Source organism: Hakea prostrata, chromosome 2 (genome assembly GCF_041222555.1).
Source record: "Hakea prostrata isolate BN-2017 chromosome 2, UWA_Hpros_2, whole genome shotgun sequence".
NCBI lineage: Eukaryota > Viridiplantae > Streptophyta > Magnoliopsida > Proteales > Proteaceae > Hakea > Hakea prostrata.
In genome coordinates, this window is record NC_142601.1 from 49,297,374 (window position 1) to 49,304,283 (window position 6,910).

Below are 6,910 nucleotides of genomic sequence, written 5' to 3' on the forward strand. Positions count from 1 at the left end.
CTTCTTCTTTTCCTGCTACCAAACTGAGCGTTAATTAGTTTCATAATTTCTTCAAACATGGGTGATTTACATGGTTGTCATTAAGGAAGAATCGTTGCCCAAAGGCATCAATATTATAAGATGACAAAAGGAGAATAATTTTGTTTTTAGAAATATACCTCATCTAGGGAATTGTTGTCTTTTAAAAAAAATCTCTTATATCTAAAATATTGAGTCAATATTAATATTTGAAGATAATTCAAGCAGATGTTGATAACCAAAAGTAAACTATGATGGCTCTACACCTTTACTGGTGTGAAATGAGGACTTTAGTTATTCAATTGAAAACCACGCGGGGTCTTATATATTAAAGAGTCAAAGAGTATGATCCAAGATAAAAAGGGGGTGGGGAGTGGTGGTACACAAACCAATCTTGCGAGAGGGCCACTGATTTGGCTAGCTCGTCGGCCGCAAAGTTGGCTTCACGGGAGATGTTTGAGAATGAACATTTAGTGAAGGATGCTGCAAGCCTGAGGATATCTGTAAGTAGGTGAGAGATTTTCTAGATTCGACATGATGTTGGATGTGTAATAGAGAGCATTAGCGTTTGATTGTTACTTTCTTCGTGGACATGGGAGATCTGTAAGTCGAGGGCGAGATTGAGTCCGTGTCGAATAGCTTGTGCTTTAGTGATAAGAGAATCTTGGCAACCCATTCCTTGTCCATAAGCAAACACCACTTGATGATTAGAGTTGCGTGCTAAACCGCCAATCCTTGAACGTTTTGGATCCGAAAAGGAGGAGCCTTCCACGTTGAGTTTGATTTGGCCTGATAGTGGAGATTCCCACCTGATGAGTATCAGTTCTTTGCTAGGGGGTGTAATGGGGGGGGGGGGGGGAGAGGGGAAAACTCAATTATCACCTGTTGTAAGCAGGGGTGGACTCAATATTCAATATGAGGGGGGGCTGAAGAATGAAAGCCAAATAACATTTCCGTTGGGGAAGCACTAATGCTGTTTTGCTACATATATTGTGTGTGTCCTTATAAGACCCATTGAAGGTCTCACCTCTAAATTATTTTATTATATTAAGAAATAGGTCCACATATATTTTGTGGGGCCCACGCATTTAAAAAAAGGTAAATTATTGATGATGATATTTTTTCCCCATAAATAACACTTGATAAAAAAAAAAAAACACTTATGAAATAACCGATGCATGTAAGCAGTTATCAATTAAGTAACATAATTATGTGGCAATATCACCCCATATTTTCTCTTGACATCAAAAAGTGAGTTGTCAATGTAAATTAAAAAAGGACAGAAATCATATCATGTACCTTGTTAATAGAAAATGCTTAACAATTTTTTATTATAAAGAGACATGAAAACATAAACAATGGAAAAAAGAATTAAGTATGGTGACTCACAAAGCTCCGGAGATCAATATATGCTATACCTTCCCGATAGTAATTTTTAGATAGGGTAATTGGTCAACATAAATGCCTTAATATGGGTTGGTCCTTGCCAAAGGTAAACCTTCAAGAAAATACCATTGTTAAAATGAAATACCTAAATCTACATGGACAAATAATAAGCACAAAACTATAAACAAAATATCAATGAGTATCATTTTCCTATAAAGCAAGCATGTTCTACTTTCCTGACACTTTCTCACCACCAAATTAGATAGGCCCAATGTGAGATTTCTGGGCCAATAGAGCCCCAACCCTTGTAACTAACTCAATGAAGATCAAAAAGGAAAAGACATCAGTTTCTATTAATACGTAAATTAATATTAGTCTCATATGAATGTGAAACTTACACTGTCTTAAAATCTTAAGACCTATAAATATAAGCAATATATCTTTTTGACCAACCAAGTTGATGCTAGTCATCATGATTGATAGCCCACATGCCCTTTGGAGATGGGGAGGGGAGGGAAAAGTGTGGAGGGAATGAAAAATCAAACCACATACCTTTTAGGACTTAAGTGCCTCCCAATACAGTAAGAAAGACACTTACATATTACTATATGGGCAGACTCGGCGAAAGGATCCAAATTCAATTGCTCATTTCTAAGACAACCTCGATGCATGAGGCATATACCTAAATCCATGGGTGGAAGGTTCTGTCACTGTTGATGAGAAAGAGAAAAAGAGAAATTCCAGGATCCAGTATTGACAAGAAAGTCCCGTTCAGAATTTATGATGATGCATCACACTCGCATAATCTCACACAAAAGCAGAATACCAACACAAAAGTGTGACCGCCGTTGTCCCATTCTTCGGTACTACCTCTCCCCCACGTCACGTAATCAGGTAGCGAAAGCGATGCAACAATCACTCTTTCCTCACCGCCCTCTTTCGCTTTCCTTACTCACCGCCATTGCCTTTTCAGCTTTCAGCTTTCAGCTTTTGGACCCACCCTAACCTTATGTATATGGCCCCACTCCACCTTCCCTTCCCCTTCCCCTTCTCTTTCTCTTCTAACCTTTCAATTTCTTATTTATTTATAAATAATAATAAAACCCCAACCTCTTCTTCTAGTTGCTTCTTTCCTTCCGCTTCTTCCTTTCAATCCTTTCTCTTCCAATAGAATTTTTAAAAGAAAAAGAAAAAGAAAAAGAAAAAGAAAAACAATGGGATTATGTACCCATTTGAACGATGTCTCTGCTGATTCGATTCCGATACTTGTGTTGGTAGTGGTGGCAAGCTTCTTAGGCTATGTAAGATCTTTGCTTCTTGGGTTTCTCCAATGGGTGGGTTTCGCGAGATTAAACATGGTGGATGAGGTCGTCGACGATGGGTTTTTTCCTCCAGTTGGTTCTGGCTTGGCTGGACTAATCGTGTTTTCCGAGCAGCTCAACGTTAACAGGGTCTTCTCTTATTCAGACTATGAGAAGAAAGAACACACCGCCGACGGCGGCGGCGGCGGCGGCAGCGGTGGCTGTGTTGGATTTGATTCTGTGGATTGTGTGGTGTGTTTGTGTAGGTTCAGGAATGGGGAGCAGGTGAGGAGATTGGGTTGTCGTCATATGTTTCACAAGGAGTGTTTGGATGGTTGGTTCGATCAACTCAACTGGAATTGCCCTCTCTGTCGCTTACCTTTTGTATCAGAAGACCATGTCGCCGCCACTGAGAGACGTGTCGCCGGTGACATCGTCAACTGGTTTTCTATGCGAACATGATGATGATGATATGATCGTATCAGGACAGATACGATTCTGGTGATGATGATGATGATGGTCGTCAATCGTCATAGTGGGTGCGCTTTATCTTTCATTCTTTTTTTTTGTTTTTTGGTTTTTGATCTTCTTTTTCTTTTAAAGAGAGCTGACGGCGGTTGGTTGCTGGGTTTTTCTCCGCATTTCTTTCCTTTCCCAATTTTCTTCTTCTCTCTATGGAGAGATTTCACTTTGTTTTTGCTCATCTACGTCTCTCTGCAACATTTTTGAATTTTAATTTCCGTTTTGAAATCTGTCCTTTGTTGAATACTTATGATGTATGTACTAGACATGTATGTATATCGCTGATTTCTTGCGACACATATAATACATGTATGCACATGTGCTTTTTTTTTTGTTACATGCATGCATACATACATACTATACCTTATAAGCTTTTTTTTTAGCCAATGCGTGACCTTTGCATCTTGGATCAAGCTCCTTACTTCGCACCTGGTGAATTTATCATATACTCATGCATTGTGTATCTCACCTCAGCTCAAAATTGGAGGTTGAAAATTGATCGCTAGATTGGCATCTGTATTGATGTAATGCACATATCACATGCTGGTATATGATGGGTCTACAATTAGCAAAATTAGAAGAATCTGATTCAGACAAAGTAGAGCACTTAAGGGGTTTGAGGCTGGGACATTTATCCTCTCTCAATTTTCTCTGTACACGAATTTTGAGGGCTTTCTTAAAATCTAAAAAATGCATTGAATGGTGAAATGAAGTATGCTTCATAGTATAGTGTCTTGTCTGTGAAAAAAAAGGTTATACTAGGAGAAGTTTAAGACTTAGCATGGTTTTAGCACACAATTATTATATTGATCCGAAAATCAAGGCAGCACCGCCATCACAACCTTCCTTGTATGTTAGTAGAAGAAGAAAAATATTATGTAGAAAACCAAATGGTGGGGAAAGTCATAGCACCATGGGTTAGAAAATCAGCATGACTATTACAACCCCTAGGGATGTAACAAAAACAAACATATTCAAGAAAACGAGAGTAACAGAAAATGTTCAAGCCTAAGCCATAACTTGACCAATCGACATCAATGGTCTTTTAAAGCCTTGATGGCAATGAGATGATTAGAAAAGAAGACAACCTGAGTAATACGAAGGTCGAAAATAGCAAATAGATAGTCTTGGATAGCTTCAAGCTCCATCGAAAGAGCAGATAAACCAAAACAAAACTTTGATTGTACTAGCACAAAATGTCTTGTAGGACTCTAGATGACACAACATACACAAGCATGTTTTGAAGCGGCATTCCAAGTGACATCGAACAAAATACTCTCTTTATTAGTACACAATATTAGTGGATATGATTAACACAAAAACTAATATCAAGTTGGATTTGATATCCATGGGGATTGATATTGTTCGAGGGATTTTTCCTTAATTTTTTTTCTTTAAAAGTAGAAATTTTGTTGACTTCTTTTCTTTTTGTTCATAGCATGGGGAAAAAAATCCTCTGCTGTGCACATATCTTTGCTACTACTACAATGTAACAACATGTGGAATATTCTAAATAGAAGGTCGAGATCAAAAAGGCTGATCTTAAATGGAAATAAACATGTCTGTGAAACCACTGTGAAACCCATATAGCTTATACCCGCACATTTCTACATACCCAATTTGTTCATTCACAAACTCCTCAACTCCCATGACTTTCTTCCGTGGTTCTCTTCCTCCATCTCGTGCTTTCTTTCTTCATTGTTATTCTTCTATGTTTTGAACCCCAAGATTTTCCAATCCATAAGTACTTAACAGTCGATTCAAAATGAAGCTAACAATCCAAGAACCAATAAGCCCCAAGTAAAAGAAAACACTAACACTCTGATACATATCCAATCATAGAAGAATAGAACAAAGGCCCCGATGATGATAAATTGGGAGCATCAATATAGCATGCTTGAAAGAGCATGGAGATACAAGACTGTTGAACTGATGAATATCCATGGTTTTTAATCCACAACCCTGACAGCATGTTGCCCCACAGGTGCTTAGCTATTGCAAGAGAAGCATATATGCAAAATAGTTTCAAGCTCAAGACCACAAAGGCTACATATTGAATCAGCAGAGACCATCTAGAGATCTGAACATAAATAGGAAACCCATCCTAGAGAATTTTTAGGGGGAAAAAAAATATTTTATAGTTTGGTAAAGTATTTAGTTTTCAAAAGATTTTTCCATCGCATGTCTCAATCTCCTTAGAGCCAAATTGATGGCGAAAGCTTACTTGTCAAGAAAGAAAGAGTTATCTATCTTTTGAAATTAATGATCAGTTTTAAGGGAAAATCTAGGCTCAGGTGCTATGTTTAACCCCGATTCAACCCAACTTAAACTAACTGATTAACAAGTACAGTTGGGCCAAGACTTGAATGCTACGCATTATTCTTCAGGGAATTTTTTATATTTTATTTGATAGTTTGGTAAAGTATTAAGTTTCCTAAAGATTTTTCCATCGTAGGTCTCAATCTTCTCAGAGCCAAATTGATGGTGAAAGCTTACTTGTCAAGAAAGAAGGGGTTATCTATCTTTTGCAATTAATGATCAATTTTAAGGGAAAATCTAGGCTGAGGTCCCATGTTTAACCCCAATTCAAACCAACTTAAACCAACTGATTGACAAGTAAAGTTGGGCTGAGACTTGAATGTTGCACATTAAATGTGCGACACCTGTTGCCAACGGTCGAGATCGAAATCTCGACCGTTGGTAGCATAGCTACGCAACACTGAAGTTGAACCAATAAAGTTGAGAGGGGTTTGGAGTTTGATTTTCTTTGCTTCCTCTACAAATCGTTAATCCTATACCTAACTCAAAATGCCAAATAAGGTGATAGGAGGTTCAGCACGGCAGCACATGAAAGCACAGAGGAAAAGCAATGAAGAAAAAAAGTGAGAGATGGAGGAAGAGAACCACAGAGGAAAGGGAATGAGGAGAAAGTCGTGAGTTGAGGAAGTGTGTGAATGAACGAATTGGGTATTTAGAAATGGGCGGGTTATGGGTATAAGCTAAATGGGTTTCACAAATGGGTTTTTTCCCACTTAAAATCTGCCTTTTGATCTGGGCTTTCTATTTGGAATATTCCATGTGTTGCATCCTGGTGGTGCACAACAGAGGATTTGTTTCCTCATACAGTACAATTGATACGGAATTGACATGGTATTGCTATTAAGGTTTAAAGTATCTTATGATATGATACGATACTAGTCAATACATATTTATGCGATATTCAATTGATATAATACATATTGGTACATCTCTTCTTTTTTTTCCCCCCTTCTCCTATGGACACATTTTTTTTGGGTTGGGGGTAGCAAAACTAAGGACACATATTAGCTTGTACTAAAATGTGGCTAGTAGCCTAGTACCATATAGTATTCGATAAGATACGTATATCTTTTAAAATTACATGAATGATGCGATACTAGATACTGATACTTTAAACCTTGATCGCTATCCATAAGGAAGAAAACCAATACTTAGAAATACAATATTGATACTTGGGATGCTGGACTAGATATGATAAATCCTTGAGGGTAAGGGCTTGGAGGGCTTCAGGTAAGGTTCAACAGCCCAGAACAAGATATGGATCATGGTTTTTGTTCCAAGCTAAAATTAGTGATCTTGATCAGACAGATTTACCAATTAATGCTTGTCAAGAAAAGAAATCAGTTTTCTTACCTTTTTACCCT

General features: G+C 37.8%; 1 pseudogene; it reads left to right on the forward strand.

Moving 5' to 3' along the window:
- The first annotated feature begins 2,535 nt into the window (after positions 1-2,535).
- LOC149024641 (E3 ubiquitin-protein ligase RHA2A pseudogene) lies at positions 2,536-3,913 on the forward strand (annotated as a pseudogene).
- Positions 3,914-6,910: the final 2,997 nt, after the last annotated feature.